Source organism: Podarcis bocagei, assembly GCF_964188305.1.
Source record: "Podarcis bocagei genome assembly, chromosome: 5".
Taxonomy (NCBI): Eukaryota; Metazoa; Chordata; class Lepidosauria; order Squamata; family Lacertidae; genus Podarcis; species Podarcis bocagei.
The window spans coordinates 63,867,998-63,881,808 of record NC_138129.1 but is presented as its reverse complement, the minus strand read 5'-3'; the positions used below and the strand labels follow the sequence as shown (position 1 = coordinate 63,881,808).

At 41.8% G+C, this 13,811-nt stretch overlaps 1 long non-coding RNA gene across 1 annotated transcript; it reads left to right on the top strand.

Annotated features, from left to right (window-relative positions):
• Window positions 1-2,603: 2,603 nt before the first annotated feature.
• Window positions 2,604-12,881, top strand: LOC308586828. Its single transcript, XR_014008075.1, has 5 exons — window positions 2,604-2,746; window positions 5,463-5,527; window positions 6,799-7,266; window positions 10,422-10,579; window positions 11,488-12,881. It is a non-coding gene; the product is annotated as an uncharacterized lncRNA (long non-coding RNA).
• The last annotated feature ends 930 nt before the right edge of the window (window positions 12,882-13,811 follow it).

The following is a 13,811-nucleotide window of genomic DNA, read 5'->3' as shown; positions in this document are numbered from 1 at the left end:
TCCCATCGCTCCCTGCTAAGTTTGGCTGTAACAGAACAAAAGAGTCTTTTGAGTGGCTTTCCTAAGCGATTCCCATTCTGCCGATTTACAGGCTGGGCTGTTGTCCCTCTCATGGTACTAATCAGCCTGGAGATTGCTATTTGGGTTAACAAACTCTTAATTCCTGACACAGGTAACTGTCACCTTTTGTTTCATTGGAGGCTTTTATTTTTCCAAGCACCACAGCTGACCCCCGAACTCAATCTGCACTTGCCTATTGATGCATAAATATCTATAATATCACAGTAAATTAAATTCCATTTTAAAGGGTTTCTATTTAACACTCTGTCAGAACTTTCACAGCATTTGATTTCTGGTTTCCTCTGTCCACTGGCAGGTTTATCTCAATATGGTGTGATTAATGGAACCTTATATTTAGGGAAAGCATACCTATCATTACCATAATCTCTTAATGCTTGCTTAGGCAACATTGTCTTCTGCCAGCAGGGCTCCAAAAACTTCCAGCCTCTTTAGTTCTAGCAGAACAAGCAGGAAAGATTAGCCGGGCTCAGAGAATGTGCAGGATTGTAATGCATAGCTATCTGATGGCTTGCTAAATTATACAACTTTCCACTTCAATGGGACAGGCAAAGCACCTTGGAGGTGTTTGTGGGTTTTTATAAAAAGCCATCTCTCTTTCTCTCCCCAACCCCCAACAACCAGGATGTTTAAGGGGGACAGGTCTTTTTCAAGCTTTAAGGCATTGGCCCTGTCATTTTGAGGCAGGAAAAACAACAGAGACTTGTCTTGTATATGCAAACCTGCCAGTGACTTGGATGCTACATCATGGCAGTGAAGTTTTGTCACTTTTTAATCAAGCATTGTCGTAACTTAGAAAGGGGTCACTTTGGAAACTGCAGGTAAACAGCCAATGTTAGTCCTGCTCAGAGCAAACCCATTGAAGTTAAGGAACCTGACTCCCTTAGGTTCTTTAATTTCAATGGGTCTACCCTGAGTAGGGCTAACATTGTCTACAGCCCAGGGCGCTCACTTATGCAGCGTGAAAAAAAGAGGAAATGCAGCCCCCCACTCCAAAAAGTGAACACAGGTTTGCATAAAATTCGTCTATTTCAATATATATCTGTATGGATGCAAATTTAGAAAGAATGATCACAATTTAAATAATGCATCTCACTATAGTGGGGAAGGCTCCCTGCTCCCTGCTATTGGGGTGCTAAGCATTGATGGATCCATCTGTCTTAAGATCACTTATTCTTTCAACCAGACCAGGACTGGCAGTCCTGCCAATTGAGGATTGACCTACATAAAGTAAGGCACCTGGTCACCCTATTTGGAAATGCCTTGGCATTGTCAATACATGGGCAGCTGGAATTCACAAATTACTCACCGTAAGCATTCAGGTTTAAGGTACAAGCTACACATTCCATGTACTCCTTCTCCTCAAACGGTTTGTTTGTCTTTTACAGATATTGTACAGAACAGGAACAATAGATGAGCTTCCTTCCACCCACTGTGGTTGTTTTTCCTGATTTCAGATCAAGAAGGGGATTGTTTGTGGTGCTTTTGTGTGTGTGTGTGTGTGTGTGTGTGTGTGTGAGAGAGAGAGAGAGAGGGAGGGAGGGAGGGAGGGAGGGAGGGAGGTACTGTTAAAATATTTTCCTTACCAAGTCTTTTGCTCAAAATCAGAGTCCATTATTTTTTTAAGTAAGTAAGAAATCATGCTGGGACACCATATTTTTAACCCGTGGGTAGAAAAGATATGGAGAACAACTGATTATGAGGAGAAAAATGACCAGGAAGAAAAGGGGTTAAACAACTCCTTTCTCCCCTGCCAGTATTTTACTCAACAGGAAGCTACCAATGGCTGTTTTGTTTCCCCCTTGGATTAAGTATCTAAGTTTGCGGTTGGTGCTAATGTTCATTGAATATTTTGTGGTGACTTTTTGTTCTTCTAATATTGGAATTTTTATCCTTTTGACACTTGAGATGTATATTTTTAGGACCCACTTTGTTTTTTTTTGTAATTCTGAGTTGTTTTAAACTCCTTTTTATAATATTGTTCAGTACTGTGCTTTAATATGAATGTTGTGTTCTAGTTTTGGTAACCTACCTTGGGACTTTAGACTGAAGGGCAGATAATATAAATTGCAATCATCGTTATCATCCTCATCCTCATAAACAACCCAAACCACAGAACTATGTGAAATGTATAGTTTGGTCTGAAAAGCATCCTGAGGAGCACAAAAATGCCATACAGGGGATTATAAAATCTTTAAAGATAAAAGAAAAGGACAAAGTCCATGATGTGTTGGAGGCCTTTTGTAGTGGGTGAATATTTTTTTGGGTGTGTGTGTGTGTTATTCTCTTCAATGCCTTAATAGTATGATAGGAATTGCTCAGTTACCAATGCTGAGAAGGGCACAAAGTGCAACAGGTGGCAAGTCGAGAGGGTTGTGTCACCTGTCATTAGTGACACACTGTCCAATAGCTGCCCATGGAACTGTGGAACTTGTGCAAGCCACAGTCCATGGATCCCTCACAACGGTAATGGAGGCTTAGGTTGGGAAGTGGCGACAGATAAATTGTATTTTAGTGATGGCATTCTGATGCAAGGACTTCTGCTAGCACAACGGGGCTTCTTCCACTTGCCCTGCATGCCCCCACACCACCCCAAATTAGCCGGCAGGTTGTGAAAGAAACCCCGGAACAGATTGTGGGAAGAAGAGAGGTCAGAACGTTCCACCAGGCAAGCAGAACTGTTTAATCATAGAAACATAGAATCGTAGAATTGTAGAGCTGGAAGTCATCTAGTCTGACCCCTTTCAGTACAGGAATCTCAACTAGAACATACATGACAGGTGGCCCTCCAACCTCTGCTTAAAAGCCTCCAAGGAAGAAAAGTCTGTCACCTCTTGTGCGAGTCTGCTCCACTGTTGTACAGCTCTCATTGCATGACAAGGCCCCGGGCCCTGTAGTTCCCTTATATAATAAACACACACGGACATGGATAATTTAGGTTACTGGGCAAAAATAGGCCACAACTTTATTGGTTACAGATGTGAGAGGTTTGGCATTGGGTGAAACCAGACTATATCCTGACTCTTGCCCGTCTACAGGGAGTCTCCTAAGGGTAAACCACCGGTAGGGTGAGCCCGATGATATACATCAAATCGGGGCACCCCCGGGGTCCCTGGTGGGGTCATGGCATGGACCTAGTCCACACTCAGGCTTTGGAAAGAATCCACACCCCCAGATCCCTTTAACAGGATACCCTTGTCGAGGAGGGGCAGGTGGAGGCTACAAGCTCCCCTCCCATCACAAAGGCAATTTGGCGAGGAGCCGAAAAGGAGGCCGTCCCCTGGTCACGCCACAGTTTAAACATCCTGTGGCTATGCCCCCTGGATGCCCCGATTGGTTGTCTGGGGGGGGCAGTGGGGTGACGCGGCAGGGAGTCTCAGTGACATGGGCAGCATCCCTCTGCCCCCAATCCGGGTCACTGGGGGTCCCGGATGCCAGTGTGCAAACCCCCCCCCCGGGAAGGGGAGTGGACCTGCCAGAAAGTTCTTCCTGGTTTTGTCTCTGGCCCCACCAAGCAGGGGAGGATTGGGGGCAGTGTGAGTGGTGTGGGGATATGCAGAGGGAGGGGATGAGCCCTGTTGTACTGGTGGAAGTCCTTTCATGGGCTTGTGCTGGTGGGGCCAGTTAGCTGGATCCCATCCAATGTCTGCATAATAGACTGTAATACTGAATAAACTATTCCAAGGTGACTACATCCATCCATGATATCTGATATACAAGACAGGCATTAAATATTTTGTATGTCCCTACAGTTATCCTGATGAAAAACAAACCTCACATGTAAGATATTTTTTTGTGGGCACATCCATGCTACAATGCCCCCCTCCCCCGGGGAATCTGTGGTGTGTGAATTGACATTTACAATCAATAAAGTCAGTGTTCTTCAATATCAAGTCCATACAACAGCTGCCACCATACTATTAGATATCATATGGTATTTCACTAAAAAGAAAAAAAAAGTTTTTATGTTATTCTTGAAATAGTTGATTGCAGCAAAAAGGAAGTACCTTCCTTTCCTGAAATAATTCCTGTGAAAAATATTGTAGTTATTCTCCAGCACGTTCCTGACTTTTGGGTTGTTTCCCACCCTGCTTTTTAACCTTCGCCAACAAATATTGTTGTATCATGAAGACAGCAAATCCAAACAATTACATATGTAGTCCAAAGGCATACCCGAGAAAAATCAATATTTGACATCTTTGCAACTCCTTCTTCAGAACAGCGTTCAATAGCCTTTATTCATTATACACTTATATCTCTTTCAGATTTGCCTTTGTCACTAGAAACCCATTTTTTCTCTCCTTTGACTTCCACATAACTTCTTTGCCCTGTACTTTTACAGATGCCTTCTGGCTATAAATACTAATGAAATCTCTTTGCTTAATTCAATTTTGCTGGTACACTTACAGTTATGACCTAACTTTCCCACGAGAGAGACTGATTGAACATTCCAATACCTTATGGATGGGAGCAAACATTCTACAGAACTGGACTGACAATTTCCATAATTATAGAATTCACAGCCTAATGACCTTAAAAAACAATAAAAAGATCTCTTGTTAATTCCATTTCTGTTACTGACATTCAAGATATTTCATTTTTCACAGGACAACAAATTTACTTTTTACTTTCAAAAGAGCACTCTATCCTTTTACCCTAGATTAAATTTTCTGAATGTTGAAGGATTTCATTGAATATTTAGCATTTCTTTGTCTTTTAAAAGTTAGAATATTTATGATCCTTAGAATGCGTTTGACTGATTTATAGCAATCAATTATAAGAGTGCGTTTTCAAATAGCCCCTTTAAAAATGAAGAATAGAATAATTAAAAAGATCAGAAGTCCTCCTTTGCATATAATTATTTCATTATGTCATTACAGAGCAGAAATTGTTTTTGCTGACTGTGAACTATTTTAATTGAGCAAAAGCTGTAGTAATATACAGTAGCAGGCAGTTCTTTTTGAGAATTAAGATCACTAATTGCTTAATTTTTTATGCGGCACAGCTATCCACATTGCATATAAACCTAATGGCTAGGTTCCTTTCCCATGGTATAGACAGACTCAAAGCATAACCTTGCAGTACAGTTAATTGATTTCTTGAACAGGTTTATTGCTTTATTAAACATTCGTTTGGGTGATGATTCACAGTGTATCCACCACAGAGAGCAATCTATGACTACCACCCAAGCACAACATCCTCTCCCCTTGCTACATATAACACAATGGTAAAATTTCCAGATTGTAAACAGACTTCTGGGGTAGTACCTTACTTGTCTCTATGGACATTGTAACAAAATAACAGTATCCTATTAACACACCTAGTATCTAATCTAATCTAATCTAATCTAATCTAATCTAATAAAATAATCTAATTTAATCTAGTCTATCCAATTAGTGGTACAGATGACTGAGTTATCCATTGCCATTACAAGACCAGTATCCCAAAAGTAAGTATAGTAAATTTGCATTTTTACTATATAAGTAAAGTTTATCCCATATTTTCACCTGAGAGATATTGGCCCATATTGGCCGCAAGCTTATCCTGAGAGACCTGCATCATGAAACACCAAGTTTAAAGGTCGAACTTCTCAGTAACACCTGAATCCAGGCACAATTCATCCATCCAAAGAGGAAGGAACTCGGGATGGTGTGGAGCAGGAGTGCCAACTTGACCCCGTGACCATGGGTGCCCAGGGCTGTGGGTGCCATGCAGAATGCATGGCTCAGGCACCAAAATTTGAGGGTACCCGGCCACTTCATGGGGAATTTTGTGAGTGCTTGGGCACCCAGGATCCAGGCAGTTGGCACCTATGGTGGGGAGGTCTAAAGAACAGAGACACAGAAAGACAAAAGCTTAAGTAAGCCTAGGATACAGGTGGGCAGGAGTTTAGGGAATGTATATCAATGGGACAGCGTTTTTGCGAAACCAAAGGGTTATGCACACAAGCAGGCCAGGTCAACATCAGCACCTGCCATCCTTAGGCAACTGCTGGAGCTCCAGAGGCCTGGCAGGGCCTACTACTGGTACTTGTTGTGAGTCCTGCTGTAAACATTTCCCACCCTCATCCTGGCACTCCGAGTAACACTAGTAGGCCAGTCTAGGTGGCTTCTCACAAAGCCACGGATGTAGTGCTGCTGTGGGGCATTGTGGGAAATTTAAATGGCATCTAGATCTGCTCATCTGCTGCTGTTTGGAGCACTGCCACCTTTGCCTCCAATGCTCACCATCCCCATCTGATAAGCCTTCCAGTGCCCGCTGATAGAACGGGGAGATCCAGTATGGGGCTCTTTGCTCAGAACCCCTTCAGACTTGCACTGCAAGTAGGTATAACTGAAATCACTGCAATTTCATGTGGACACTTATCTCCACTATGTCTATTCCCATCCATCACCTTATGCCCGGTGTGATGTGACCCTCCAGATGTTGATGGACTCCAGATCCCATCAGTCTCAGCCAGTATGGCTCATAGTCAAGGATGATGGGAGTTGGAGGTCTATAGCTCCCCTGCTCCTGTTTTATACCATAGAGAACCTGACTTGACCTCGTGTCAAGTGATAGAACTCGAGACTGACCCACATCACGGACCTTTGGTCTACTAGAATGCTGGGATTTGCTTAGTCTGATGAGTGAATTCTAGGCAAAGGGCTGTGTTGACTGAGCGCCATGTCAGGCGGAAGCTCACTTACTTCTACCTCTTCTTTTTGCTTTTCCTGCAAGGCGCTGCAGGCTGTTGGTCTTGGAATCCTGCAAGGCATGTGGAGCCTCAGTTATACTCCAGTCTAATCTTTTGTGGTGCTAACCCCCCATTCCTGCCACCAGCAAACAATCCAGCCTTTCAGAAACTTTGGCATTTCTGCCTCGGTGTGCACTGCCAGGATTTCATCAGTGGCCAGGATCATCTCTACCAGGACCATTTCCTTGCAAGCTGTCACTCCTGGGACAGCTGTGGCCAGAGAGCCTATTACAAAGAGATTTAGCTGCCATCTGTGGCCTTTGTGCATGCCCAGAGCTTCTCTCCCCCAATGCCCTGGAAGATGGGGAAGCTTATTGGTCTCACGTGTGTTCCCTGCTGTCAGTGTTCTCTTCAATAGCCCTGCTGCCTAGCAAGTTTCTCATTCTCTAACTTCCCATTTTTAAAACAACCATGGAAACCAATTGTCACAATTATTTCTTTTAATACTTCAGGTGAGTACTTACATTTGCTAAAGCACCTTACAGTGTTGACCTTGTTTGCACTTCCAACAACTCTTATCATGTCCGCTCTATATGTACCACAGCAAAATAAGGGTGATGTGTGGCGAGTTCATAGCCATGATGAGAAGTGCGCACTCAGGTTGCAGGGCCAGCCTTAGAAGTCATTAGTCTCAGCCAGCATAATTTTAAAATAAGTGACCTCTAGGGCCTGAGCATTATTTTGTCCAAACCATAGGTCCAATGCTTTCGATTAGTAACAGATATACATCTAAGAAGGTCAATAAATGTTTTGTGTAAGGATCAGTTATTCAGATGTATAGAAAGGATGTAGAGGCAAATCTTGACTTGTGTTAGACTGGACATACAGTCAACCACTGCAAGGGCAGCACAGTACGTGCACTGTACCTCAGTGGTAGATGCAGAAGGTCGCAGGTTCAATAATGATAATAATAATAATAATTTATTATTTATATCCCTCCCATTTGGTTGGGTTTCCCCAGCCACTGTGGGCGGCTTCCAACAGAACACCAATAACAATAATAAAAAAGCAACAACATCAAACATTAAAAACTTCCCTAAACAGGGCTGCCTTCAGATGTCTTCTAAAAGACAGATAGTTGTTTATTTCCTTGACATCTGACGGGACAGCGTCCCACTTCTTGCAGTGAGGGAACTGCCAGAAGACCCTCGGAGCTGGATTTCAGTGTCCGGATTGGACGATGGGGGTGGAGACGCTCCTTCGGGTATACTGAGCCGAGGTCGTTTAGGGCTTTAAAGGACAGCACCAACACTTTGAATTGTGCTTGGAAACATACTGGGAGCCAATGTAGGTCTCTGGCAATCTCTGGCATCTCCCAGTAGGGCTGGGAAAATGTCCTGCCTCAAAGCTATTGCTACTAAGTGCAGACAAGTACAGAGCTTGATAGGCTAATGTTCTGATTCAGCATTAGGTATCTTCATATTTTCCTTATCCCTTCCCACCAAAAGCCAGCAGGAATAACGTCAGTCACTTGTGGGAACTGTGGGCATTATTCTTACTCCAGGTGTAATTTCAGTGGGGGTTGTATTCAACTAACCTCTACCCAGAGCTGAAATCAATAGCCATAACTAAGGTTCATTAATATCAGTGGGACTTCTCTGAGTGAAAGGTAGTTGAATGCAACCCAGTGAAGCTTGAGCAGACCAACCTTTCAGAGGATTGTGTTTTTAAACCTAACACTACTGTTTTGTTGTTGTTTAGTCGTTTTGTCATGTCCGACTCTTCATGACCCCATGAACCAGAGCACGCCAGGCACTCCTGTCTTCCATTGCCTCCCGCAGTTTGGTCAAACTCATGTTGGTAGCTTCGAGAACACTTTCCAACCATCTCGTCCTCTGTCGTCCCCTTCTCCTTGTGCCCTCAATCTTTCCCAACATCAGGGTCTTTTCCAGGGAGTCTTCTCTTCTCATGAGGTGGCCAAAGTATCTGTCCTTCCTGTGAGCACTGAGGGCTGATTTCCTTAAGAATGGATAGGTTTGATCTTCTTGCAGTCCACAGGACTCTCAAGAGTCTCCTTCAGCACCATAATTGCCTGTCTAGTAAAGGAGACCATTTAGTAAAGGGCTAGAGTCATGGTATTCACAATTGGCAGGGTAGATTTTATCGTTTTGGATGGTGCTTTGAGGCTGCTGTGTGGTCTCAGCAGAAACAACATCCTTGGAGTGGAGCGGACATCTCTCTCTCTCTCTCTCTCTCTCTCTCTCTCTCTCTCTCAGCGGACATCTCTGAGATATCATTAGCATGAGTAAACCAGTGCTGGGCTTTGCTCTGCAACTGTTGAAGCCTACCGGTTCCTGACTACTAAGCCTCAATGATGTGTGAAAAGAGCAACCGATTAGCAGGTCCTCAGTGGTGTTAGTGTCTGGTACACTGCTCTGGGGGCACCAGCCTGGCTCATTTTGAATGCAAATGGCTCCCTTCACCTCCACTTTGTGAAAGCAGGCAGGTGGCCAGATTTCAGGAAGTGTGGCCTTTTTGCATCCCTGTTAGTCAAGTTTATTCTGTGGAGGGATATTTATTTATCAGTCACTTTTTTGCACTCAAATGCCTCTAAGTGACTTCCACAGGAAAAACAAAGGAACAAAGACATTAAAAGCATATGAAAACAGCAAGAAACAACATCCACACTTAAATACTCACAAGACAATGTATTTAAAAGGAGCTAGTCCTACCCATCCCACTTGAAGGACACAAGTCCATCTCCACTGGAAGAAGGGAAGAGAGTTTGGACACAATACATACTGATATAAAAAGCTTGGAAATACTGTCTGGTTGTTTCAGGTGCAAATTAAATATTATTCATAATTTCTAATATCAACATGCATAATGTGTAAAGTGCATTATAACCTGTCTCTTCAAAATAATCTGTGAGGGAATAAATTATTGCTCAGCTTTTATAAAATGAGAGATTGAGCCTGTACGACTGTTTGTCTCCTTAGACTAATCATATGTCCATGACTGAACAAAATGTTAAAAGCCAAGCTTCCCTTTTTTACTTTATTCAGGGATATCGTGTGGAGTCACTAATTAGCAGGGGTGAGGTGTTTATCTACTGAGAAGAAATAAATTCAGCCCCAGTAAAGAGGTGCTAAATAATGGTGCCAATAGCTGTTCTGATCAGAGAATGACTAATGCCGTTGTCTGAACTTAAATGGATGACCCTCTGCAGGAACCAGGATGGGGGGGGGATGCCCCAAAGGCTAAAATGTCCCAGTCGCCATCCCATATTGTTTGAAAACTATCCAAGAAAGTAAGAGGTGTTTTTTTTTTAAAAAAAGGGCAACAAAAACTGCTTTAAAAATTATTGACATCTTCAGTCCTGTGCATATAGTACAGTTCTGTATCTTAGGATATAAAGACTTGTTATAAAGACATTATTTAACTAGTTAAAATACTGGGGGAAAGCATAATGTCACTGAGTACTAATAAAAATGAGAAAGATTCAGATGACCATCTCATACTTCCAAGGTGCTGAGAAACTTTGGGTGGATTTATATCACACCTTACCTATGCCCTTATTATTTGCCACTGCACCTTGATGTAAAATATTCTTTGTGTGTGCTTCCACTTTATTTACACGATTAATTTCTTACTCATCTTTTCTCAGCTGCAGTGAAATCTGGGCATTCCAAAGACCACTGGGATTCATGGTTCTCCACACAGGTAAAATCCATGATTCTGCATTTTCCTCAAGCCACTTGTGCTTCTGTGTAATGTGTGAACCTTCGTTGAACAACTTTCCTATCTACAAGACGCCAGTTACTGGTGAATTATCAGTTGGGAACAACTAGGCCAAGGAAATCGTTGTTGAAGAATTGTGTCTTAAATCCCCTGTGACCTAGGAGAATGTTTGACATGATGTTGAAGATCCATGATGAGGATCTATCATGTATTTGAAAGAAAAATAAATAGCAGGGAAGGTGAGGCGGGCAGTTCAAATTATGACAGAGAGTGGTACAGGGTGAGGGGTAAACCTGCTTTCCCAATTAAAATTTGCTATTTGCTCCATGGGGGGGACGGGACAGGGACGACGACAACGATTTCAAATTATCCATATGAAATTCTCCCTTTCTCAGTAAATAGCAGCAGTGGAAGTGATTTTAAGTGCGAAACAACCTCCTGCCCCAGTGTAGTTTAGTATTTAGTATTTAGTAGTTTAGTATTTAGAGCATTATTCTAGAAGTAGGGAAACCCAAGTCCACTTCCCCAGTCAGTTGCAAATCACAAGTACAACCTTAGCCAGCCATGACCTGTCTCTTCCTCACAAGGTTGTTGTGTGAATAAGAGGTGGGTATGGAAAATTAAAAAAATCATAGAATGAACATCTTACAAAGGAAAAGAAAATATCCTTTTTATAACAACATTTATGTGGGCCAAGCAATTGGTTGTAAAAATAAGAAGCAATCTGCATCCTTACTATGGAGTGTGAAATTGCAGAAACAAATCCTTTCAAAGTTACTAGTTTGTGCACTTTGTTGCAAAAAAGAAAAAGAAAAAAGAGAGGCTCTGTTGGAGAAATGTTTTATGCAAATAGTTTTTAATATTTAAATATATTTTACAGTGACAGTTTTATTACATAACCAACCAGGGGTTGGGAAAGGGGGGTGTTGTTTGATTATGTTGAGATGATACTCCATTATCTTATGATACAGGCTGTATCTTTTTTATAACAGAAAATGGAAACAACGGCGTCCTTGACCTTCAGAAGAAATTGACTTGCCTAGCTTAACTATTCAAACAAACAACTGTATACTGTCTGCAATGCCGATGATGATCTTGATTTACTGTAAATGGGGTGACTTTAATGAACTAAATTACGTTATTGAAATGCATTTAGTGAATGATTCCACCATTCTCTCCTAAGCATTCTTTCTATGCTAAAGTGTGCCGTAAATGATATGATATGGAACATATGTGCTGTATTCATAATTTAACTGTTCTAGGGTATGCCTACTTAGGATGCTGTGAAGAACGAGTCTTTATTTACCTGCTGAAATGAAAGTGATTTTTCAGGAAATTTCTGACTCTCTGACCTTGACAGAATTACGGTTTTCACATGGATGAGCCGTTGGAATGATTTACAAAAAAACAAAACCTGAATGGCATAAACAGAGAGTATCCCTTAGCATCAGTCACATACTCTGTATCTTGACTCCCTCCTCGCTGTCCCCATTGAACTAACATTTTGTAACACTGCTACAGAAATAATTTGCTTTTAACGATGGTCATCTTTGTCTGTCGTCCACAGTTGGGAGGGGGGAATCTGTGCCCCTCCAAATATTATTGGACTGCAGCTCCCAATATCCCTGATCATTGACTATTCTGGGAGAGCGTGAGGTTGTTGTGAGAACATCTGGATGCCAACAACATCTGGAGGGACACATGTTCCCCACTCCTGCTCTAAGAACTGGGATGCTGAGTCAAATACAGAGCAAGTAGATACGCATATTTACTCAGAGGGCAGTACCAGCCACTGAGCTTAATGAGTGGAATGTTCTTAAGATATTAAACTTAATATTTTGGAATTCAGCCTTTATGACTCCCAAATCCTTTCTTTACCGTTGTGGATCTATTTGAATAATGTGGAGAGGCATGGGCAATTTCTTATTTTTTTCTACTGGAAATCAATCCTATTTTCTATTGGGCAATTAACTGAACCAATGTAGGTGATATAGCTTTAAAGATTACTGTCTTAAAAGTTATTGCAGCTACCTTGGTTCAATTAACTGCCCAATAAGGAGGTACGAGAGAAAACCTTTCCACAGATGGACTGGATGTGGTCCAAATTGGAAGTCATATGGCTCTGGCAACTTTCAGAGATACTTCCCTATTCTTTTCTGCAGTGGTTCTTGTGGAATTCTCTCCCCAGGGAGGCTCGCTGGGTGCCTTCATTGTACATCTTTAGGCGCCAGGCAAAAACTTCCCTCTTCAACCAGGCCTTTGGCTGATTAACATTCAATGTCCTTTTCCATGTGTTTGTGGAAGGGGGTGTTATGGGTTTGCTATGTTCTTGTTCTTGTTTTTATTATGTACTTGGTGTTTTTATTTTCTGTTTCTATGCTGTGAACTGCCCCGAGATCTATGGATCTACGCATTTAATAAATAATAGTAATAATAAATAAAATTATTTTCCTGGTGTGGATTAACATGCTGCTTGCAATCTGACATTATAGATGTCTAAGGAAGATAGCTGTAATGGCCAATTAGACATTGGTAAACCTACATGGAGCCTCCAGGTGTAGAACAAGTATACCTTTGAATACTAGAAGTTGGATTACTTCTTTGTGCCTTGCTTATGACCCCTTCTGGAGGCATTTGACTTCCTGATGCTGGAAACAGAATATTAGCTAAATGGAGATTGATCTGATCCCAGAAAAAAATTATTATGTTCTTAAGTGTCAGTATTACACAAAGGAAAGCCCTGTTGCCCGTCAACTGACAATAGCAGAAGTCCATGTTTCCACAGCAGTTGCTACCATTCAATATGGTGACTAAGATTTTGTAAAAGCAAGAATCTCTCTTTTTTAAAAAAGAAGTGGCTTTTGGATAGTTGCTGTGCAGCTTATCACCAGCCAGATCCTGCCCCAGAAATGTCAGTCCCTGCTTGGAGCAGACAGAATAAGCATAATTAGAGATACGCTGGCAGGATATTTTAACACTGATGGTGACAATGTTTAAATTTTTAATCAGGCATGTAACATAAAAAGCACATCACGTGAAACGGGCAAAGAAAATGGGCAAATACCGATGGGCTGTTTGACACTTTATTTCGCTGATGGAAACGAACGTCGATAAACATTATTTATCATAAATGACAGAAGAGGAGGTGAGTTACTAATAAAACCTACATAGTGAAAATGGTGATTATCAGAAACAGTGCTTCTATTAAGGCAGTGTTGTGCAAATCAGCAAAGGGGGAAGCTTTTTCATGCTACTATAATATGTCTGTAGAAGATGTATTCAAGTGAGAGAGAAACATGTACACATACTCTCTGTA